Source organism: Myodes glareolus, chromosome 16 (genome assembly GCF_982192425.1).
Source record: "Myodes glareolus chromosome 16, mMyoGla1.1, whole genome shotgun sequence".
NCBI classification, from domain to species: Eukaryota; Metazoa; Chordata; class Mammalia; order Rodentia; family Cricetidae; genus Myodes; species Myodes glareolus.
In genome coordinates, this window is record NC_142041.1 from 4,441,598 (window position 1) to 4,467,243 (window position 25,646).

The 25,646-nt window shown below is 39.6% G+C and overlaps 1 long non-coding RNA gene across 1 annotated transcript; it reads right to left on the reverse strand.

The window, feature by feature from the left end:
- Positions 1-877: 877 nt before the first annotated feature.
- LOC146891371 (uncharacterized) lies at positions 878-22,890 on the reverse strand. Its single transcript, XR_014997427.2, has 3 exons — positions 22,739-22,890; positions 3,713-3,876; positions 878-3,600 (listed from the first exon to the last, which is right to left on the reverse strand). It is a non-coding gene; the product is annotated as an uncharacterized LOC146891371 (long non-coding RNA).
- Between the last annotated feature and the right edge of the window lie 2,756 nt (positions 22,891-25,646).

Below are 25,646 nucleotides of genomic sequence, written 5' to 3' on the forward strand. Positions count from 1 at the left end.
GGTTTTCACTGCTGCTCGTTGCTCTTGCTCATTGGATAGAGCGGGAGAGCAGGATAAAGCTCACAGCTTCCCCGAATTGAACTTCATTTCTTCTCCAGTCTGTCTGGCCTTATTTAAGAGTGTCAAAGTCTTCCAACATTTTCTCAAGGATCTGAAGTTTTCAGAAAACATATCTTGCTCCTAGGCAGTTTTCCCTTCATTTTAGAAAAAAAAATCTTTAAATAAATTCAGCATTTCTTATTGAAGTAAGCTTAAATCATTATAAAACAAAACATCCGTGATGCTCCAAACTGTTTAAGAATTTTAATCAGTCTTTTGTCTTATTTCTTAGCATTACTTTTCAAATGGTTTGGATTTAGGCAAACCTAAAATAGATTTTTGCCAAAACTCCCTCACACCCTTAATTTTTAAACCCATGTGTATTTTAAGGGAAATTTAATACATATGCTTCTAATTCATGGGCACTTAACTCATCAGAATGCTGTTTTGTAAGACCTGTTTGAAGTTAAAGAGTCTTTTTGGAGCCTTCTTTTAATAAGACTTTTCAAGCCTTTATTCTTAGAAGCAGGAAGTCATATTTTGCCAGGAGTAAATGAATTTCAACCCCCTTACTCAAGGTTCACATTTAGTCCAAAACTGGCAGCCAAGATACTTTGTGAACAACATGCAAAAGCAAGTTCTTTTGCTTTTAGGATTATTTTTAATAAATCAGTTTTATTTGTGTTATGCCTTAAACTCAGACAATAGATCAGTCTTTGTCAATCTTACTTGAACATGCAAAAGGTGTCACTATTTTTGAAAAAACCTACCTCTAAAGAACAACAACAACAACAACAACAACAAAAACAACCAAAAAATCAAAACAAAGAACTCTGTATGCATCATAAGTCCTTTAATATTTGCGGATGTATTTTACACAATGAGCCGATACAGACAGTTTTCTCGGGACAAGAAACAATAAAAGTATTACACATTGAGCCGGGCATAAGTGTTGGGAGGGGCATGATGAAAAACGGGGAGCGATCATTTACATAGTAACAGATGACAACACCTCTGTGCCTATAAATATAGCACAACAGGGACATTGATGGGTTTTAGCACAGGTCCATGTGTCAGAGAATCTGACACAAAATACAAAGATAAAGAACAAAGGGACTAAGATAAGACATTTAACAAGATGCCATTAATGAGTTATGAAGACAACAGCAATCTTCGAGTTGTTTTTTTTTTTTTTTTAATATGACTACTTGAACTATCACGTCTATTGATGGCCGCAGCTGCTCCTCTGTTGTCTAGCCTGGCACCACCTCTTAGCCTATAGCCGATGTCTAGGGAAGAGACGTGTCTTGTTTTGGTTTGCATAATGAAAAGCTAGTGAAAGCCACAAACTACAGAAAAGTACACTTATCTGGCATTCTTTGTGATTAATAAACCCATCGTGTTTAAACAAAGCCAGTGATTCTTATTATTGTAATCAGCTCTAATTATTGTGAGCATAACAAAAATTACTACATTTAAGCAATTTTTTTTTCTGTTGATAGAAATGAAAATGATTACAGTCCAGTCGCTATCATCAAGACAGACAGATGCTCTAAGGCCTGGGGAACCCCTAGAGTTTAAAAATTCTCTACTCAGCAGGCACAGGAGTACCATAGAGCTTTTGCCTGAGGTGAAGGAAGTTCTTGGTGTGGGAGGAAAAGTAGGAAGAACTGCATAGTTTTAGTGAGAATCAGGCAGTCCCGTGAGAGAGCACACACTTTTGGGGTGACCCGCAAAGATACATTTTGGAGGCTGAGTCAGTAAATCAACCAACATAGTCTTTTTGTTTTTCTCACTACTCAAGAAAAAAGATCCCCAGGGAAACCTAAAGGCTACATAAAAAGCCATTCATAACGCCCTTCCTTTGTATTCTCTTTTGGTTTTCCATGTTCTCTTCCTGACTTTTCTTTGTTCCTTTGTTGGATCTCTCTCTCTCTCTCTCTCTCCCTCCCTCCTCCCTCCTCCCTCCTTTTCTTTCTCTCTATTTCTACCCTCTCCTTAACACTCTGGCACTATTTATTTCACTCTGTTTGTGTTTATAGTGAATCTGCTTCTCGGTGCCCTCTTCACATTCCATCTGTTCTTTGTCCCCAGGTTCACCTCTTCTGCTTCTAACTAGTCTGCTCTGTTTTTTCTCCAGGACTAGAAACACAAAGGCAGAAACAACCTCTTTTTTTCCCCTTTTCTTCCTTAACATCCACTCTACCCCAAGCCTCAGACAGCACTAAACAGTAAATTAACACTGACAGTAGGAAAACTCACTTTAACCCTTGTGTGACAACAGAGGAGTCAAAAACAAACTTGCTGGTTAAAAACTGACTCAAAGCATAGGCACAGATATGCTTAACAAACCAGTGAGCCCTGGTGACATCAGTCACCAGGTTATGACCTACTATGGTTGTAGTCCTGCTGAGTTATCTAAGCTTCCATCAAGGCTTGACATGACATATCCATGTGGCTCATTCCCCATCCAATAAGTAAGCAGACCTTAGCAGCAAGACAGTCCCGCTCCTTCTGGCTGAATGCATCCAACCACAATGCTGTTCCTCCAGAAGGCTCTTGGTCTGTGCTTAGAAAGTGTTTGTTTTTAGAAAGCTTCCTGTTGCTAAGCTGAAAGCAGCCTCACTGGATGTTGCAAGCAGAAAGTTGAGGCACTCAGGTTTTAGTGTTGACACCTCATTCTCAGTGCAATGGGATTTGGAAAGACCTTGGGGGTGGTCTGCATGTGACATTTTGTTTATTGTGGATTGGTTGCTGGGTTTATGATTCTTCTGTGGCATCAGCAGGAGTGAACTGAGACACTGTGATGCTCCTTGCTGACCACAGACATCATCTGTTGAGTATTGATCTCTCTGTATTTAGACATTGTTGGCAACTTCCCTGGATTTAGAATCACCTGGGAGACCCATCTCCGGTCATGTCTCCAAGGATGTTTTCAAGATTTAAATCAGGAGAGAAGATGAATCATAAATGTGGGAGCTCCATCTGCTAGGGTGAGTGGGGAACAAAGTGTGGGAAAAGACGAAAACCACATGAGTGCCAAAATCCCCTCTCTATCTCCTGATTTATCCAGATGTGCACCACGTCTGCCACAGCAACGAGCTGTTCTAACTCCACAACATCCCCTTCATGGTAGACTTTATCCCAGTGAACTGTGTGCCCTAATATCTCCTTCTCTTTTAGTTTCTTTGTATCAGCTGTTCAGCAAACACTTTCACTCTGGTTTGTGAACTTTACTCGTGAATAGTCATGATAGTCAAGGGCTATGTGGTAACTAGCATAACTAGTGATAAGAAGGGACCTGAGATATGCTGAAATGCCTGGGAGAAGCAGAAACTTCTCAAGGGGAAACCACTCTAGCTGCAGCTGGCCCCATCCAACAGCCAAAATAAATGATTAGGACGAGTCTCACAGAATACCATGTCAGCCTGCTTAGAGACAAGATCCAGTGGACCGCATCTCACCTGTGGGAGATCATTCGCGGCCAAAGCAGCACAGATGGACCAAAAGGCCTCCCCTAAGTCTTAGCATCAGCTTATGTCTGTGGCCCCCATGCTTTCTCTGAAAAAAGGAGGAAAGACAAAAGCAGTTATCGAAAGGCAACAAGTTTCATAGTGAATTTACAGTGTGAAATTCACTCACTGAAAACAAGCTAACCTGAAAAAGCTCTTACCTTTCTCTCCTTTCTCATTCCCACTAGCAGAGAGTGAGGCACTCTGTAGCAAAACAAGTTGTTTTCTTTCTTCTTTTGTCATGTGTCAGAGCTTTGGAACCTTAGTTCTTCCAGGATGTTACTCAACCAGTCATGACGTATTACGTATCAAGCATCCCTCTAACCTGCAAGATATAATTACAAAATATGACAAATATGCATACATGTGAGAATAAAATCATCTACTTGGCATATAGAGGGCATCCGGCATGTCTTAGAGTTCCTATCGCTGAAAAGAGACACCATGACCATAATACTCTTATAAAGGAAAACACTTAATTGAGGAGGCTCATTTACAGTTTCAGAGGTTCAGTTCATTACTGTCATGGCAGGGAGTGTTGTGGTGTGCAAGCAGATGTGGTGCTGGAGCAGAGAGACGTACATCATGACTCAGAGGCAACAGGAAGTAGACTGACAGTCACATTGAGGGAAGCTTGAACAGAAAAGACCGCAAAGCCTGCCTCCACGATGACGCACTTCCTCCATCAAGGCCACAACTCCTAGTAGTGTCACTACCTTTGGAGGCCATTTTCTTTCAAACCACCACAACACACACATATATAATATGCAATGTAAAAAGTTTTACTTTAATGTTTGATAACTCTACATTTCTCTTTTTTTCCTTGACCAATCCTTTCTCATGAAAGGCTTTTAAACCTTCAGATTTTAAACCTAATATTAAAACCCAGATAATCATTCCTGTCAACTTGTTTTCACGCAAATGATGAAATAGCTGCTGACTTTTACTTGCCTGCCCCCCAATGTTACAGGTCATCTTAATAGCTGTTCAGAAGCCTTAAAGTCATGATTCTACTTTTAGGTTAACCTCCAAGTTCTTCTGCTATTAAAGGATCAAATAGGTGCTATCATTTTAGTTGATATAAAAATACCACAGGGATTTTTTCCCCATATGTTCACTATACAGGAGGAAGGGACTGTGGGAAATGCATACTTCTCATTTTTGTTTAAAATAAGTAGGATGAGTCATGATTGCTGAGTCTTTTGCCATCTGCATCTCCTCACTTTAGGAGAAGTTGCAATGAATATATCACTCAGACTTTTTGTCCCTGTGAAAAATACTGAGAGTAACGGTTTGTAGAAAGGAAGATTTATTTTGGATCACAATGCTCAGCTGGTCCCATTGCTTTTAGGCCCACAGTAGGACAGAAACATCATGGAGGAAGGAGGCAGTTCAGGGAAACTCTTACCCTCAGAGCCTATGAGGCAAAAAAGAGTACGTGCATCCTAGCAGACCTCATCTTCCCTTCCCTTTGAGTCCATCTGAAACCTCAACCTGCCAAAAAGCTGTCCAAGAATGGAGCGGTGTGAGCAGAATCCTGAATGCTTGTGAGCAAACTCCAAGAAAACAAGACAAGAGTCTTGTGACCTAAATTCATTTCTTCCTTCCTTCCTTCTTTCCTTCCTTCCTTCCTTCCTTCCTTCCTTCCTTCCTTCCTTCCTTCCTTCCTTCTTCCTTCCTTCCTTCTTCCTTCCTTCCTTCCTTTCCTTCCTTCTTTTGCTTTTTAAAATTTATTCTTCTCTCAAACAATATATCCCAACATCAATTTCCTCTCCTTTTACTCCTCCCAGCCCCCACCTCACTTCTCCTCTCCCCCAGATTCACCTCTCCTCCATTTCCAGTCAAAGAAAGACAGGCCTCCCAGGGGTATCAACTCAACACAGAATAAAAAGATGCCATAAGACTAGGCATAAACCCTCATATAAAGCCTGGAAGAGGCAACCCAGTAGGAGAAATGGGGTCCCAAGAGCAGGCAAGAGAGTGAGAGACACCACCTTGACTGTTAGGAGTCTCACAAGACCACCACGCTACAGAACCAACATGTGGAAGACCTAGAGCAGACCTATGCAGACTTGTTGACTGCTGCTTCAGTCTCTGTGGGCCCCTAGTGTTCTCCCGGTGTCCTTGAAGCACATACTTGTTCTTGGAATGTGCTTTCCTGTTTCTTCCAGGTGTAGAAGATGGGAGTGAGTTTGCTTTAGCCTATTCAGTGCAACTGGCTATTGTTATTTGTTTATACCCCTTTGTAGAAAAACGTGTTTTTGTCACATGTATCTTGCTGTTGTGATTGTACACTTGACTTACGTGACTCTTCTAAATTCTCAGAATATAGACTGGCTGATGTTCTGGATAAAGTTGGCTATTGCATGGGACTTTTGTCTGCCTTATGTTTGTGCTTCACTCTCCCAGGTTCACGTGGCCAACCAGAGCGGTAAGCACCAGCCTAGTAGATGGGATCCTCCACATTCAGGCAGGCCTTTCCCTCCTTCGTTAATGGTCACTGGAATCACATCACAGACACTCCTAGAGCTGTGCTTCACCAACCTAACTGTTCTCAATCCAATCAGCTTCACAGTGACAATTAACCGGTATGATGGCCCAGGCCTGAATGGAACCGTAAACAAGTTTTTCACAATGGGCATTCTTAAGTACTGCCATTAGTGGAAGTCTTAAACGATTGTTAGCTGGAACTAGAAAGAAAATTTTCTTTTTATGATGCTTTGGTCTTTTATCTGTGTCCCTCCACATAAGTGATTTTGTAAAATTAGGGCGGAAAGTATCAGCTGAAAGAGCATGCTGCCACCTTTGGGAGGACAATCAAAGCACCCCTGCAAAGGTCTTGGGGAAGTCGCACACTCTGTTCTCATCCTTCTCTTGACTAACTTTCCTTTCTTCTCCATCTCTGGGGAGCCAAAAGAGTAGCTTTGTCCCTGGAAGTGCGCTTTCTTGCACTAAAACATTCAAAACAAGAAAAAAAACCTATATTTTAGTTAGAGAAAAAAGGTGAAAAGCGAACTTAAGCAAGGTCAGGTCTAGGACTTAAGGAAAAGAGCTGCCCTTGGACTTTCTTCATTATAACAAATCTTCCTACTTTATGAAAGAGAAAAAAAACTATGTTCAGCAAGATTTTCTAATTTGCAAAATAAGTTATAAAGATTAACTCAGTCAGCTTACAGGGGGAAAACATCAGAGATTTCCAGCTAAAGACCCACTTAATACTATAAAGTACGATTTACCTACTGTGGTATCTGTTATAAATCCCAGGATAACTGCGCCTGCACAGGATACTAGTGAAAAATGGGAACTGTTGACCCAGTTCTTCTACATCTTAGGATGACAGCTAAAAGAAGTGTATTAGAAGCTGGGCTCCTGCAGAAGACGGGCTGAGAGAAGTCTGTGTAGCCTACCGTCTATGCAATCTCATTTATGCTCAATCGTGACGTAGTTTACAAACACTGCCGCTGACTCTTATTAAACCTTCATTTCCAAAAGTTTCCAGAATGACTGGGAACAGACATCTGTTTCCAGTATCCCAAGCCTTTCTCACTGAGTGACTTTGGGATTCCCTGTGAACTTTTGGAGCCTCAGAGTCTCCCTCCCGCCCCCCGATGTGTTAAAATGTGGGTTTTCACCAACTTCTTCTCCCCAAGATGTGTTAGAATGTGGGTTCTACCAGCTTCTTGTCTCCCCCAGATGTGAGTTTTCACCAGCTTTGTGTAACATGTTTTTTCTAATAGTGGTGGGTTATATAATTAACTGTGCTGCCGACCTATGTGGGCAAATAAACACAAGAGATATTTAACTGGCATAACATACTCCATTTATAAAATTAATCATCAAAGAAAAAGAGACCCTAAATCTGATAAAAGAGAGGGGGAGGGGATATAGAAGATGTTGAAAGAAAACATAGGAAGGGTTGGAGGGAAAAAAGAAAGAAGGGAGAAAAATTTTTCAGTTTCCCATGATTGTCTCAGAATATGAGGTTGCTTTTCAATTACCCAATGCGTGCATGTGTGTACTTAATCATAACGGCAGGGAGGCAGGTTCTGTTAATTCCTGTCCTGGGAGTCATTGCCTTTAGTCCTTTAGAAGCAGTGGTTCTTAACCTATGGGCCATGATCTCTTTGGGGTTGAATGACCCTTTCAAATGAGTCACATATCAGCTATCCTGCATCAGATATTTGCATTTTGATTTATAGCAGTAGCAAAATTACGATTATGAAGTAGCAATGAAATGACTTTATGCATGGGGGATCATGAGGAATTGTAGTTGAAGGTCACAGCATTAGGACGGTTAAGAGCCACTGTCTAGAGGATCCTGCGTATGCCATTCTAAGTGGCCTGACACCCTCATCGTTGTCTTCCCTTCAGATAGGTTAGAACTCAGCATGATGGTTAATCCGCATTGCCAACTTGATTGGGATCTGAATCACCATGGAAACACAGCTTTGGAAATGTTTGCCAGAATGGATGTGGATGACACCATCATTCAAGTGTCTTCCCAGACTGAACAAAAAGGAGAAAGTTAGTTGAGTACCAGCATTCATCACTTTCTGGTTCCCAACCATGGATGCAACAGAACCATACGTCTCGTGATCCTGCTGCCAAGATATCTCCACAATGCACTAGAACATTAAACTGTGAGGTAAAATAATCCATTCCTTTATTAGTTCTTTGACCCGATGTTTCCAGGAGAAAGTAACCTGCTCTCAGTCTCTCCAGTACCCTGGTCACCTTAGTTATCCTCTTGAGTTAAGTAGCCACAACTTCATGATAGCAGCATATATTTCATGGGATGGCTGTTTGTGTTGCCAAGAATTAAACCCGGTGCCCCAAACAAGCTAGACGAATACGTTCCTGACAAGCCACCCTCAAACGTCATCGAGTCTCTTCAGCTCTTCATTCTTTACAAGTTACTGTCCTGTACGCTCTTCCATTCCATGGGAGAGTGTGTACACACGACGGTGGGTGAATGCTGTTTTCCCCACCTATCAGGAGCTGAGACTGAACCTGGAATTGACAAGGAGACCTGCACATGACTAGAAACCAGTGTGGTGATACCAAGACTTGAACACAGAAATGTTTACAAATTCCATTATGGCTGCATTCTCCTGCCTGTGTCTGTTGGAGAGGGAAGGCATTGTGGTGGGTTTTCTTCCTTCACCAGCATGTACTTTAGTCATCTTTTAAAAGTTGTTTTATTTAATCTCTAGTCTAGTTTATGAAATGAGATTTTTCATATTGTTACGGTAACTGTCACAGTATTTGATATTTATATTATAGTATTTGAGTATTTGTCACAAAACAAATAAATACTCAGCCAGTTTCAATTTTCATAACAGCCGGAGGCAGTCAGAGTTGATTTAGTAGATAAGGGAGATTAGAAAAAGAGGTTTGAAGGAAAGAACAAGAATCTAAAATGATTGCAGAGAAACATAGCAAAGGTTGAGCCCTCAACATTGTTTTTTTTTTCTCAAAACTTCCTCTGCTCTAGTTAAATATTCTTTGATATTCCTATAATGTTCTCTATGCCAGAACCAATTCACTGCCAGCTTAAAAACTGAGCATTGTATGAATATATACTACAGTTATCAGCAAACACCACAAATCAGGGCTTTTTTCTCTCCATGAGAAGTTTTACAAGCACACCGTGAGAAATTCTTCACACTTAATATTAGCAAGAGTTTTTAAAGTGACAATAATCTAAGAAAATTAACTGGGTAACATCCAAAGAAAGAATTTACATATTGTTTTTAAGATATATTATTTTATGTGCATGAGTATTTCCTATGTATATATACGTACCACACGTATCCCTGGTGCCCATGGTGGTCAGAAGCCAGTGTCAGATCCCTAGAACTGGAGTTACACATATTTGTGAGATGTTCTGTGTGTATTTGGAACTGAACCTGGGTCTTTTGCCAAAATAAAATGGGTCCTTAACTACTAAGACAGTTCTGTGGCTCCTTTTTTATGATATGCCTTTTAAAAGTTAATCAGCATATCCTCATTGTATAGGATTATGGGTTTCATTATGAAATTTCTGTATGTGTACACATTATGACACTTGTATCATGTACTCTAATTGTATTCAACATTCTTCTTTGTCCTTGTTCTGTTTCCCTCCAATAGTTTAGAACAGCTTGTTAGTTATTTTTTGGCTTTTGTCTTCTTTTGTTCCTTGTTTGTGACAAGAGTGTAGCTTAATAGTCCAGACTAGTCAATATATATATATAGTGTGTGTGTGTATATGTATATATATATATATATATATATATATATATATATATATATATATATATATATATATATATACACACTCCAATCTGGCTTCTCTCAGCTTCCTGCCTCAGTCTCCCAGAGTATTGGGATTTTGGATATAAACCACTATTCCCAAAGGTATCTTCTCTCTCTCATTCAATGATCTAGATTGTTCTGGAATCCCCTACATAGTTGAGACTCGCTGGCCTCAAACTCATTGTTCTCCTGCCTTAACACCATTGTGTGACTTTTCCTGGAGAGGCATGAGCAAGTATATAAATACTCAAGATTGTATATTTGATATACAATAAATATCAAAGCAACAATTTCACCAAACTGCCTTGATGAACCAAGGAATTTACTGGGGTTACTTACAGGAGTTTGGGGAAGGGTTGATTTACAAGTGCGCGGATGACTCAATGGCCGCTACATTACCCCAAAGCCTACCTCAGGCTCGTTTATGACTCGGGAGAGCTGCATCCTCGGTGGCTTCCTACACAGCCTGCATGCAGTTGGGCAGGTTAGAGAGTCTCTTCTCTTAGTTGTAGTTAGTGTTTATGAAACCTTGGTGTGTTAGTTCCTTTTCTATTGCTGTGATAAAAGCCATGACCAAGGCAACTCATAAAAGAAAGTATTTAATTTGGCTTATGGTTGCAGGGGTTTAGAGTCCAAGACAGTAGAGCAAAGGTGAGGCAGCATTAATACCTGAAGGTTCCCAGCTTGAGTGCAGGCAGGAACCAGAGACAAAGTGGGCTTACCCCCAGTGATATACCTCCTCCAGCAAGGCCACACCTCCTAATTCTTCCAGACTGTTCCCTAACTAGAGATCAAATATTCAAACATGTGAGCTAATGGTGTGTGTGTGTGGGGGGGGAATTCTCATTTAAACAATCACGGAGAAGAGGGCTTTGTGGATCTTTTAAGTTCTAGGAATTTTCTGAGACTTTACTTTCTGAACCTAGCAAAGGTTTACTTCATACATCTTAAGAAGCCTCTCTCCAGAATTGGATGTTTCAATTTTAATTTAAATGAGTAAATTTTATTTTAATTCAGTTTAATTTGAAATTGCTACAAAATGGCTTAAAGACTGTCATAAGCCATCTAATGTCAAACTTGTCTTTCATTGTCCCATTCTGTTGTTATGGAAACTGAGGCCACCGAGCTGGTACTGATAGTTCTGGCCCTAAAATTAATTACCTCTGTGCCCTCTAAGATAATATCTTCTATACGGCCTAGTCTTTAGACCTGCCCACACGGACAACCTCACGTTAAGGTGGCTTTCTCTGTTTGGAGGAAACAGCGAAGCATGTTAGTTTTGTGTGGATTTTTCCAAAACAGGAAATGGATGTGAATTCTACTTACCGCTGATTATCTCTGGGATCTGGAACGCTTTCCCAGAGAACAGAACCCATATGGCCTGTGCTAAGGTTGACTTTTTTTAGCCCTCCTTTGCCACATCCCTCTGTTTGTTTTCTCCTAAATGTTAATTTCTAATTTGAAAAGCATGCTTAAAGAATATACACGAAACTCTTCAAGACTATTTTTAAATATGTTCCTGATTGTTTGGTTAAATCGAGTGTGCATATATTCTGAATTGACAGTTCTTAAGAGTGATGCCTTATTTATCCCTAGTTTAGAAATAGTACTGAAGAAAACTGTCCCCAAAAGCACCAGCTGGCCTTGTGGCATGCCTCACACACTGTCCTATGGCGGTTAGGGCATTAAATAGTGCTCTTGTTTAGGGCTGCCATCCTTGGTTTAGTTTAGTGTTCACAGAGCTGAAGCATTCAAGATAATTTCAATCGTGCTGTCTAATTATGAGGGATTGTGGTGAACAAAGAAAGGCCCAGTACTGTATTTAATAAGAGCCTGAACTGCACAAGTGTGTGAGCAAGTTGCTGCCTACCACACCCCCTCCACTGCCATGGCTTCTCACTCAGATTTAATAACCATAATACAACAAACGAGTAGCCGTGAACTCATTGCAGACATGCTGCAATGTTAAGAAGGAAGAGATGTGGAGTAGAATTAAAGGTGAATTCATGAATTCAATAAGTGATACGGTTTCTGGACTTATGACTCAACTCGTAGACACACGAGAGCAGCTGTCTTAGAGTTCCATATATGGATTGGGATATTTCTTCCTTTTCATGGTTTCAATGTACACTAAAGAAATGTAATTAGGTTGGGGGGATGGTCCAGTAGGTATTGCATTTGCATGAATGAAGTCATGTATTTGAATGATAACACCCTCATAATAGTTGAACCTAGGGTTACTTAGGGTGGAGAGAAGCGAATCCTGGGGTCTGAGTGGGTGTCGATTTGACTGAAACAGTCAGTTTCATGTTTGATAAGAGAGTATGTCTCAAAGTGTTTGAGGAAGACACTTGACATTAACCTTTGGTCTCCATACATGTCAGAATGGGTGTGTGTGCACTTGCACTTATATTTGCGTACACATGTTTACAGCATACATGCATAAGTAAAAACGTAATTAAGAAATTTAATGACAGCAATTTTTTAATTGTGCTGCATAGACAAATTAAGACAGCTGCTAAGTCACCAGGCTAAATAACAATATGGCTGTACTGTTGAATATGTAATCTATCATTGATCAATACAAAAATTCACAAAATCTGCTTACTCAAGTGGGTTATACAGTCTTAGTTACTTAATAAAGAACTCAGAAATACAGTAAACTATCATCTGACTGCATTTATTAGAATCAGTGTAGTGCTTACTGATAACTGGCCTCATTAACTGAACAATAAGATGCCCCTGGGTGGAAAGCCATGCTGGTATGCATTTAATCCATTCCGAGTTCTTTCATCTTTCTTCAGTTTTCTTAAGAGGCAGTGACTGGTTTCTAGTGTGTGTCTGTGTGTGCGTTTGGCTTTGGGGAAGCTCTTCTGTGGGTTACTCCATTGAGAAGAAGATTTCACGCGCTAGGATCTGAATGAAGCACAGCAGTTGTTATGAAGAGATGGAAAACACCGTGCCCTTAATCATGCCTCCACACCTGCATTTCTGAATTCCATTTTCAGATGCAGAAGGGAATGTGAAGGCAATTAAAGAAATTCCTGTATAGACGCTATTGGAAATGAGTTAGTTGGGTTCACAGGGCCGATGGTATATTGAAGAAAATCTAAGAGCCTGGAGAGATAAAGCAAGCACATGTTACTTAATTACTGGTTATAGCGGTTAGAGTCAAAATGAAATCATGACATTGTGTTAATAAAATCCACATTAATATCTTTTTTCATGGAAATACTTCTATTTAAAAGCCATGCGTCTCAAGAAATGAATGAGATTTTATTTTTAAAAGAGTAAGTTAAATTCTAAGTGCATCCCTAATTGGCATAACAACTGCTGAAAGATTATATTTCAACTGAACTTACTTAATCAGTCTTTAAATTTCACCAACAATTGTCTAAGCTTTGCAGCAAACTCAATGCAGTATATATCTGCTGAGAGCCTACTGAGTGCTCTGACCAGCATGATGCTGGTTTCTGAACATTTGATTTATCCCTTGGGGACAGTTGCTCTTTTTCATACTTATTCTACTGTTGATATGACTGGAAACTCAATCTGTTTACTGCGTCCTATCTCCCATGACAAACTCCCGGAGCAGATGCCAGCTTGCTGGGTAACACTGAACAAAGGTTGGTTAACACAATGTCTAAGTCCACAGGGCTCTGGTCTAGATGGCAGTGGGGTGAGTTTTAAACAGAGCAGTAGGAATGCTGTGGTTCTTCTGTGAAATAGGAAGCATCTTCTCCGTAGTTTCAATAAGAATCTTTTTGGTGGAAGAACAACGGGGAAACAGGAAAAGATCAACAACAGCATCCTCCATCCTCACCAGCCTGGGTGAAACAGGAGGTTGAGGACATGGGGCAGTCTAATGAACGAGGCACTAGACACTAAGATTCGGCATGTCACAACATAAATACTATGATAGCCATTTTAATTATTCTTCATTTACTCCAAACTTGAGTGATGGAACCAAGACAGATGGCTTGGCTCCAATTTGATGTCATTAAAAGAAAATCGTGCATATTTTTGCTCAGCATAATAATATAAGAGATCATTTTTGAAAACATTAAATAAATACTTTCTTGTGGAATGTGTTTGGGCATAAATATTTTCATTGTGACTAGAGGTCTCTACTACCCTTGGCACTCATTCTTTTTAAAAATCAACTCTTTCACCTTGCTGTCTAGTTTGCTTTTATCTTATCATAATCGTTTTACTCATGCAAATTAATTAAGCAGGATAAACTTCTCAGTGGACTTGGCCCTTTCCGGGATCTTACTAAATTACAAACTGTTTTTTTTTCTTTCCATAATCATCACTTCCAAATACATATCAACTACTGTGTGAACATATGGCTGAACCTCATTTCCTAAAATGCTGATCTCATAAACATGAAGAGAAGATGCAGCATCTCCATGGGTGGGGCAGTGTTGACAGAGGGGGTATTAGAAATGCTCTCTGAAGGACATGCAATTTCAGATATACAGCAGGAGTAAGTTCAAGAAATTAACCATAGCTGAAAATGTCTCTCAGGGGTAAAAAACTTGCTAGGAGTTAGCAGAAGCCCTGACTCCATCACCTGAGCAAGAGAAAGCTGCTACATAGCATGATGAGGCAGTTATGAAACAATGGGTTGTATTGTTGAAAATGCTACAAAAGTAAATTTTTAAGTGCTTTCTCCACAAAAATAAGAATGGAGAAGTAATGTACATGTTAATCAGCTCAAATTAGTCATTTCAGAATGTGTTTATGTTTCAAAGTCAGAAAGACAATGCATTTTCACAGAATTTAGCTAGCTAATTTTTAAAATGTGTAACTTTGTTAGACTTTTCCTTGTCTTATGGAGGATTTGTTGTTGTTGCTGCTGATTTTAGTAGCCATAAAACTGTTTATATACACAATTATTTAAATAGATCTTGAGAAAATTATGGAAAAACCAAACGCAAAATGTTATGTGCTATATGGTGGCATTTATAAGACTTAATTTCAATTAGTATATATTCATTGTACAAAATGAAGAATTTCATTTTGACATTTTCCTACAGATAAATTGTGTGCCTTTCATACTCACCCGCATTATGTGCTCTTGCTTTCTGCCTCTCTCACCCTTCTGGTCATTTCCTCTTCCCAAAGGGCTCAGCTTCTGAGCTACATCTTCTATCTCCATTAATACAATGGTCTCCTGTTCTAAGCACTCTCTGTAAGCCCCAGAATTAGAGCTGAGACTGAATCCCAATGATAGACAGAGTGCTGGCCTTGCATGTACAAGACACTGGGTTAGAATCCCAGCATCATGAAGTGGACGAAAAGAATATCTGTATTTTCTATTTTGAGATAAGGTCTTGATTTATAGTCCAGACTTGACTGGAACTCAGTATGCAAGCCAGTCTGTCCCCAGAATCAGTCCTCCAGCCTCAGCATTCCAAACGCTAAGATTGCAGATGCCCGCCATCCCATCTGGTTAGGTTCAATTTGTATTTCAGAAGAGTTTCAAAGGCTCTTAACAATTTAAAATGGCTCGGCTTGTTGCAGCCTGGACAACTAGAGCCACTTCTATTAGCAGAGATCTTTTCTTAGGGTTTCTAATGTTGCCAGCTCTGCCCATGGTTGCATAATTGATCTGTTCAAAAAAGTTACGTTTGTTGCTCTCTATGTTGCTCCTGTTGCATTGTTTTTATTATATTTTATAACTTGTTTCATAGCAATGTGCTAAACAGTAAATATAATAACTCATATCCCATTGTTAGCCAACTAAACACCATATAAACTTTCAATAAATAGTAGCTCAACACACTCACTCACTCACACACACACACACACACACACACACACACACACACACACACACGGAGCATGGTAATGCCGTTTAGCTTTCGACAGACAAGTTCTTGTTGAAGAGATTATAGGAGGCTATGAATTGTTTACTGGGCAAAGCGCACTGACATTAGCTCTTTACTTCCCGGTTCTCCCTCACTCATCAGTCAAATATTTGTTGACTCCCTCCAATGTGTGCAGAACTCTTCTTGGTGTTTAGATAGCTACCAAGTGGCATAAAACACTTCCTTCTTTCAAGCTATTATGATCTAGCCTTGGATATATCACTTCCACTTAAAGAACAGGTGTCCCCCGACCAACCGCAACTGAGCCTTCTTCAGTTCTCAGCTCGATAAATTGATCTGTTTTCTGTTATCACTAAAGGACTGAATCAAAACCCCAAGTTCTTCCAGATTTATTTATCTATCTAGAGTTTAAATTTTCCATATAAAAACCACTCAGAATTTAGACTGATATGGTCACAGGAAGAAGACGCTGACCTGAAACTGCGGAGTCTAGCCAGCTCTATGACCATGAATAAGTCACTTCCTCTTCTGGAACCTCAGTTTTATTTTTATAACCCAGAAGTCGAAAGAAAATATGATGGAGCCCCTTGGCAGCTGCAGCAGATGACAGCAAATTTGTTGCCCAGAATATAAAGTTCTTTGAGATTTTTCCTCTTTGCTAATGAGTCAACCATGCTGATTTCTCAGGAATATATACTAAACACTATCCTTGTAAACTATCATAATCTACATAAATTTCTTATGGGTATTCTTGGCTAAATTGTCAAAATTATGAGTTATTGTGTGTATATGTGTGTATGCATATGTGTTGGTGGGTGTGAGCGCACATATGTGCGGTGATAGCCAGGACCTGATGCTGAGCGTCTTCATCTTTCTACCGCTCTCCAGTTTATGCCTGAAGACAAGTTCTCGTCCTAACCTGGAGCCAAGTGCTTTACGACTCAGACATATCTTCAACCAATGAATAGTTTTTAAAGCATAGGAACTAGGGAGTAGAGCATTTCTCAGTAAAATCACATATTTATTTGTAAAACATTTATTTTTATTACTTTTTAATTGTGTGTGTGTGTGTTTCTGGGTGGGAATGTGTGCACATGTCTGCAGATGCCCTCAGTGGTCAGAGGGCTGAGGTCTTTATCAATATTGGAAAATGAAAAGATATAAGTATATTCCTATATGTTTGTAAGAAAAATCAGAACTGTATCATGTTTAAAAATTCTCTATATATTTTGTCTAGACAATGGATGCTCCTATAACCAAGAGTATATGGCCAGCTCAAATTAGGCTATGTTGTTTTGTGTTTGATATTTGAGGGTTTTTGTTGTTGTTGTTGTTGTTAAACTTTTTCTTAAGCACACAGAACTGGGTGAGTTAAGAGAGAGGGATGATACAAATCTTAATTAATAAGTAAGCCATAGTTAGGAGAATAGTGGCTAATGGGTCTATATTCTACCCTCCCCCGTTTCTCACATATCTATGAACTGAAGCCAGTGGTCTCTGGGATCAACAGTAATTCAAAAAGTGCCCAGCCACTTCCATCAAATCATGTCTGCCTCCTATGGTATAAACCTGGTATTGCTTACTCGAACTCCGTCACTTTCTAGCCTTTGAGAAATGCACTGGGAAATGCATTGTGGCCTATGATTGCCCTGTCTCCTAGTTCATATGTATCAGGACCGAGCCTCGGGCTGCCTGACTTTTAGTTTATGAATTAAAAGCTCACTCTTACAAATTAAGAGAAAGCATATCTTGGAGATTTCTTCCCATTATGTAGGCTGAACATTTGTCTCGCTGATCATGTCTGTTGCTTTAAAGAAGCTTTTCAGTTTCAGGGGGTCCTATTTAATAATTGTACTTAGGGTCTGTGCTACTGGGGTTATATTTAGAAAGTAGTCTCCTGTGCCAATGTGTCCCACTTTCTCTTCTATGAGGTTCAATGTGGTTGGTGTTATGTTGAGGTCTTTGATCCACTTGGACTTGCGTTTTATGCATGGTGATAGATATGGATCTATTTGCATTCTCCTACATGTTGATATCCAGTTATGCCAGCACCATTTGTTGAATATGCTTTCTTTTTTCTATGGTATAATTTTAGTTTCTTTGTCAAAATCATAGGTGTATGGATTGATATCCGGGTCTTTGATTCAATTCCATTTGTCCTCCTGTTTGTTTTTTTGCCAATACAAACTTGACATCAAAAGAACAAATAATTTAATAAGCATTGGTGTACAGACCTAAACAGAGAACTCTCAATAGACGAATCTCAGATGATTGAAAGACACCTAAGGAAATGCTCAACATCTTTAGCTTTATCAGAGAAATGTAAATCATAACAACTCTGAGATTCCATCTCACACCTGTCAGAATGGCCAAGATCAAAAGTACTGATGAAAGCTTATGCTAGAGAGGATGTGGTCTAACGGGAACACTCCTGCGTTGCTGGTGGGAGTACAAACTGGTACAGCTTCTTTGGATATTAGTACGGAAATTTCTCAGAAAATTAGTAAACAATATACCTCAAGACCCAGCAATATCTCTTTGGAGTATATACCCAAAGATGCCCAATCGTATCAGAAGGACATGTGCTCAACTATGTTTATAACAGCATTATTTGTCATAGTCAGAACCTGCAAACAACCTAAATGCCCCTCGACTGAAGAATGAATAAAGAAAATGTCGTACATTTACAAAGTAGAGTATAACAGCAGAAAAAAATTAATAACATCATTAAATTTGCAGGCATCTGGATAGATCTAGAAAACATTTTGAGTGAGGTAACCCAGACCTAGAAAGACAAATATCATATGTACTCACTCATAAGCAGATTTTACACATAAAACAAAGAAAAACCAGCCTATAATTCACAACCCCAGAGAACCTAGACAAAAAAGAGGACCCAAAGAGTGTCATGCATGGATCTAATCTACACGGGAAGTAGAAAAAGACAGGATCTCCTGAGCAAATAGTCATCATTGGGAGAGGGTAGAAAGGGAGAGGCGAGGAAGGGAGGGGAGTGGAGAAAAAGATATAGCTCAATAAAAACATTTTTTTAAAGAAAGAAACCATATTGTGGAGAATAGTACTTATCTGAAACCAGCAATTTGCAAAATCAAAGCAATAGGCAAAAGAATAGCTACATCATAGATACCATGCTGACAATTTTCCATGCCTGAAGACATTTACTCAGAACAACCTCATGAGAACTATGATACCCAAATTTATAAATGTTTTTCTCTTTGAAATAGTGAGTCAGGCAGGTATATTTAGAAATGCAATTTTTGAAGGTCTTTCAGGTGGAAAAGAGGAAACATAGCAGCTATGACTGGCAACTGGCTAATGTCCAAGAGCAAGCAACCGATTAGTAAACCTTTCCCATGTCAAGCAACCTAATGTGCATTCACAGGGGGATGCTTTAGGCTTTTCCTCAATGATGTCTTCATCCATGCCAAGTGCTGCACTGAAACCATGCTAATAACCCCACACAACTGAACAACTACTGCCAATTTGGCACAATCATGGGTCCTGGAGAATGGCAACGAGTTACTGCTTACTGCTATGCCTCTCAGGATATTCTAAATTAAGGTTTATTTGGGGTAAACCCATCAGAATGTCCTCACATTCAGAGACTGTGATTCAGCATCAAATATCCCAAGCAGGGCATCCACAGCAGAGGAGAAAGTACTTAAGCTGAAGGGTTGGGGTAATGTGGTAGGTGATGAATGCTGTGAATATGTTTTACTGCCATTGGTTAATATAGAAGATGCTTTTAACCAATGGCTTAACAGAGTAAAGCCAGGCTTAAAAAGATATATAGAAAGAATAAGCAGAGTCAGGGAAAAGCCGTGTAGCTGCCCACAGGAGAAGGACACCTCCATCAGAGTCCATGGAAAACTTGCCGGTAAACCACAGCCACGTGGCGATAAACAGATGTATAGAAATGGGTTAATTTAAGATATAAGAGTTAGCTGAAATTTTCTTAAGCTACTGGCCAAACAGTATTGTAATTAATTCAGATGTCTGTGTGATTATTTTGGGAGTCTGGGCAGTTGAAAAAGAAGCAGCTTCCACAGAACAGACTGACTACAAACTACACAAGTGGCAGCAACATGGATAAGTACATCAACATAGAACCTGGGCGAGCTTGGGAAGTAATTCTAGACACAAAAGAACAGAGTTAAACATGACTTCTTGGTAGCAGCTTTTCCTCAGGTGAGCTATGTTCGCTAGAAACAAGCATGTCTCATTTAGGAGAGGTTTCCTGACTCAGTTTTAGCTGTAAAAACCTTGCAGCTGTTTTAAGATGTACCACCACCAAACACTTAAGTGGTGTTTATGAATAGCTGACAGTGTGCTTCTTGGTGATGGCAGGGAAGATTATTGAATCTCCACAGAGTTGTGGCAATAAACAGGGCCCCTGCCAGTAACTTCACCATGAGGCTAAACACAGAAAGCAAAGGAATGGGGTGGATAAAGACGTCAAAACCACACTTTAATCCTAGCCACATCACTTAGCAAATTAAAGACTCGTGTGTCAGAAAAAAGAGAGATATATGGCAAAGATAGATTCAGAAGGGGGAAAAAAAACCTCTGAATGGTTTACAGTGAGTTTAAAAATATATGTAGGCTTGTGAGAGAAAAGAAAGAAAGAAAAAGAAAAGTTGGGTATAGTAGCAACACCTTTAAAACTAGTACTTGGGAGACAGAGGCAGGCAGATCTCTGTGAGTTCAAGGACATCCTGGTCTACAGAATGAGTTCCAGGACAGCCAAAGATACACAGAGAAACCCTGTCTCAAAAAAAACAAAAATTAAAAATAAAAATAAAAGAGAGTTTAAAATAAAGACCCAAAAAGATGGAAAATGCACAGAAAATCTGGAAACTGTATATTACTGTGTTGTCTTTAAATTGTTTTATGGCTGAGGAAGGAGAAATAGCCCCTAAAAGATATTTGATTATAAATGCTCCTGGATTAATCCAACATATATATATTTTGAAAATGCCTTGATTTCAAATTTTAAATCAAAAGATATGTTGCTTTGGAGAAGAGGTTTTGCTCTTGTTTCCATGAGAAATGAGGGCTGTCAATTCATTCTGGGTTAAGAAAAATCAGGTTTGACCAAAGAAGACCCCCTGCCGATAGGATCAGATGGCACAGATGACCCAACATTCTCGGTTGGAGTTCCCTCTGAGTTCTAAATCCAGAACAACCTCAAGACTGTTGGTTGAGATGATCAAACCTCATAGAATATCCCAGTCAGGATTTGGCCATAATCCTAAATTTTCTTAAGGTCCCCATAAGATTATTAGCACATTCAATCAGCATGAAGTAGTCTAGAAAACTATTCCCACATTCCCACAAAATGGATTATAGATGTTTTTCTTTGTTTAGAGTGTTTGTTACAAGTTATTATGGATAATGGTCAGGAAGAAAGCTAAGCAAAGGAGATTAGATTCAGAATTTTGGGGGTTTTGTTTTTAAGTAAAGTAGGAGACAATGGTCTTGTAACCTGTAAAAATTTGTCACTAGTACTGGTTTTAATAAAATGCTGATCCACCAGTAGCCAGGCAGGAAGTATAGGCAGGGCAACCAGAATAGGAAAATCCTGGGAAGATGAAAGGCTCAGTCTGCAGTCATCACCCAGACATAGAGGAAGCAAGATTAGAATGCTTCACTGATAAAAGGTACCAAGCTACATGGCTAACACAGACAAGAATTATGGGTTAATGTAAGAAATAAGAGTTAATAAGAAGCTTGAGCAAATAGGCCAACCAGTATTGCATAGAGGGCCTGTTTGTTCTTCCCATCTGACTGGCTAGCTCAGCCCTGAAATAGCCACAGAGAAACTGTATTAATTAAATTACTGTTTGGCCCATTAGCTCTAGCTTCTTATTGGCTAACACTTACATATTAATTTAACCCATTTCTATTAATCTATGTATCACCACGAGACTGTGGTTTACCGGGTAAAATTCCCAGCATTGGTCTCTGGCAGCTCCATGGCTTCTCTCTTACTCCTCCTTCTTTCTCCCAGCATTCAGTTTAGTTCTCCACTGTTCTACCCTTTCAGGCCAAGCCAGTTTCTTTATTCATTAACCAATAAAAGCAACACATAGACAAAAGGACCTCCCACACCAAACGAGTTTATAATTAACGTAGACCTCTGTGTGTTTCTTTGGAACTGAATGACTGCTGGACCAGCAGGGAAAGAAACCTTTGTCAACACTGGGGGATCTATTTCTAAGACTTAATGAAATTATTTGTCTGTTGAAAGTTTGGTAAACTGAATTTCTTTTTAGATTTTGCAGAATAGGGGTTCAGCCAAGGAAGGTATACTTTGTAGACTGGCATTGTAGCATAGAGTCAACTCTGTTTTATCAGAAGTTATTTGTTGGAAATGACAGAGGTCATCTTTCACCCCAAACCCCTGTACTGGATGTTTTCCACTCCAGATCTGTTTCCCAGCCTTTTGTCGTCAGCTGAGGCTAACCTGGAGAAAGAACACACCTTAAGTTCCAGTGACTTCTGGTTTCTGGCTGGACTCACTCAAAGGACACCCCATAGGAGACAAGCGGTATGAGTGACTTGTTCCTCCATCCTATCCTGCCACCCTTCCTCAGCCTAACTGTGTCTCCAACTAAAGGTGTCTGTCTTTTCAGGTTTAGGAAACTGATTTTTTTCCTTCTTCATTCCTTTAGACATACAAACTTAACAGCTGTCTGCAAGATACTGGCTTCTTCTGTTTGAAATTCTACAGTTACACCTGCAGACACCCCATTATAAAGAAACTCTTACTGAAGTAGCCATTTTGAGTCAGTCATCTGTTTGCTCTTGAAACAGTGATGGACAATCCTATCATTCCCAAATCCAGACATAAACCAGCTCCAGATTTACTATATATTTCCATTTGTATGCTTCTTTAGAATACACACATGCATCTACACCACACACACACACACACACACACACACACACACACACACACACACAAACACACAATCCTGGAGAAATCCCTTTGATCTTTACTTTTCTGCTTTCTATTCACCTTTTCCTTACCTTCCAAAAGGCTACAGTCACCACTTTCTTTATCCATTTCTTAATGTCAACCTGGAGCCTTTATTCCTGCTCTTGCTGATCTCCTATTTCTCCAGACATGAAAAACTCTGACAGCCAAATGGTTTACAGAGACTCAGAATTCCCTGTGAACACAAGCTGCAAGTGGCAGAAGTGACTCTTGCTAGCTGCCAGTGGCCTTGATAGCGCAGGTGGGGCTGTATGCAAATGAGCGCTGAAGTGACCACAGTTCTTCACTTGAGACTAATGTGTTTCAGGGGAAAAAAATTGTGAAGGGGTTGAGAGATTTCTGATAATTCTTATCTGTGCCAGGTGCTTTGAACCTCTTAACTGACCCTGAGATAATCAGTTCAACATTTTTCTTTCATTGCAGAATATAAAAACAAAATCTTTAAAGCTAAAGAGAAATGTTCATCATTGATTCAGTTGCCAAACATATTCAGGGCTTACTGTATAAAAGGTGTTGTGTTTGATGGTGTATACTTAAAAAATGGACAGCGCACAGTCTCTGCTTTCAAGAACTACATAGCTACCGATCAGGAGAGAAGTAAGCAGAGGAAAATACAGTGTTCCAAGAGCAGAAACTGGAAAACCATTAAGCTGTCCTAGGAGCATAATGAAGGGGTTGACGAGCTTTCTTGTGGGATCGTAGGTCTTCCAGAGGTGGTGTTTGGATTAAATCAGCAAAATAAACATGTGCAATGGCACACTTAGCAATCTCTTCAGTGCTCTGCAGAAAGCTTAAAATCAATTAAGCTGGGGCTGAACGAACAGGTAGGACCACTCGCTACACTATCTTGCGGACCTGGGTTCAAACGCCCAGCACCTAAGGAAAAAATACAGAGTGCGGCTCTGTACATGCTTGTAACCCAGCACTGGGAGAGAAGTGAGACAGGAAGATGACACAGCTTGCTGGTTGTCACTCCAGCTCCAGGTCACGACAAGACACTGTTCTCTTCAAAATAAGGAAGGCAGAGAGTGATGGAGAAGCACATCCTGACCTGAACGTACACACACGTACACACACACACAGACACACATATAAATACTACAACATACCACACACAAACTACATATACACACACTACAACACATATACACACATACCACATACAAACAGTCCCCCACACAATACAAACACACAGGCATGCGCAATATATACCACACTACAAACACACACAAAAAGAAACCACACAATACGTACACATCTACACCACACACAATCACACAAACACACTCCACATACATACTCACATATATACACAAAAAATCGAAGAGATTCAAAGTGTATGTATTATCCTTTCCTCTTTGTTTTTTGTTTGTTTTCTATGCTTTTTTTTTTGGTTATTGTTTGTCAGAATCTTGGTTTTGTTTCCCAATGCAGATCGTCTTGATTCAGCCTCCCCTCCAGAGTGATTACAGACATGTGTCACCGTGCCTGATGGTCCTCTATTACTTTGATAATTTTTTCCTGTATTTCTTTTCTATGTTTATTTCTGTTTAGTTACCTAAGCTACAAAGTAGGATAATAGCCATAGAAAATTTGTCTGATACCAAGTCCTGCCTACATGAATGGACAGAGAAGAGTGGACAGTGGTCAGGATAACACTGCGCTTGCAGATATAGGTGTGTTGCTCTTCGTATTTACAGGAATTCCCCCACACAAAAAATCCTAAACCTTTACCCCAAAACAGAGCTAAGTTGACTATAGAGTACCTTAACTTTTTAACTACAGAGATTTTTATCTAATACATTATTAATTTTTTAGAACTTTTAAATTTTACTTTTGAGATTATATAATTAAGTATAATTAAAACATTCATTTCTCTCCTTTCCTCCAAACCCTCCATATATCTCTCCCTTCTTTTCTTCAAATTCATGACCTCTTTTTTCACTAATTGTTATTTCATGTGTGTGTGTGTGTGTGTGTGTGTCTATATATATTTCTAAATATAACCTGGCAATTCTGCATAATGTTACTTGTACATATGTTTTCAGGACTGACCATTGATACTAGACAAACAACTGATGTTCTATTCTCTGGGGAAGGTCACCTATCCCATTCCTGGCTTTCCTCAGTTACCCTCAGTTCCTTTTGTTTTTATACAATATCTTTTGATCACACGTACTCTCCCCCTACACTTCCTCCTAGAGTAACTATCTCCCTTCCCCTCTCTGTCCAACCTTGAGTACTTAAAAGAAAACACCCACAGTGAGTCCAATTTTTGCTGTCCCTATATTCTTGTGGGTGAGGCCATCCACTGGAGAATGAGCCACCTACTAAAGGCCACAACTGTGAAGAAAATTAATTTTCTCTCTCCCAGCAGCCATCAATTACTGACTGCAGGGTACTCATCTTCAGTTAACACATTTACAGTGCACACCTTACACCTAGGATTCAGGGAACCTCACAGAAGATGGGGCAGAAATACTGTAAGAGCCAGAGAACCATGACAGTTGTTGAGAGATGTTTTTTTCTTTGAAAGAAAGAAAGAAAGAAAGAAAGAAAGAAAGAAAGAAAGAAAGAAAGAAAGAAAGAAAGAAAAAAGAAAGGTAAGGGAATTGACCGCAGTTGGGAACTGTGCTTGTTTGGGAAAGTGGCAGTAGTAGTAGATCTTTCTCTACAGTCATAAGTAATCGGATAAATGTATAGTGTGAGGCCTGAATTCCTTTCTATTGAGAAGTTCTTAACTCCAATTCTGTGACTGCTGGTTATCCCCAGGATATGACTGCCAAAACACACACACACACACACACACACACTACATATATGTAATATCTCGCCATGCTGGTCATTAATGTGGTTTTTGACATAAAGATGGAATAGGATTATTTGATTGTACTTCTCCACTGTCAGGTTGCATGGTTCCCTATGAAACTATAATAGCTA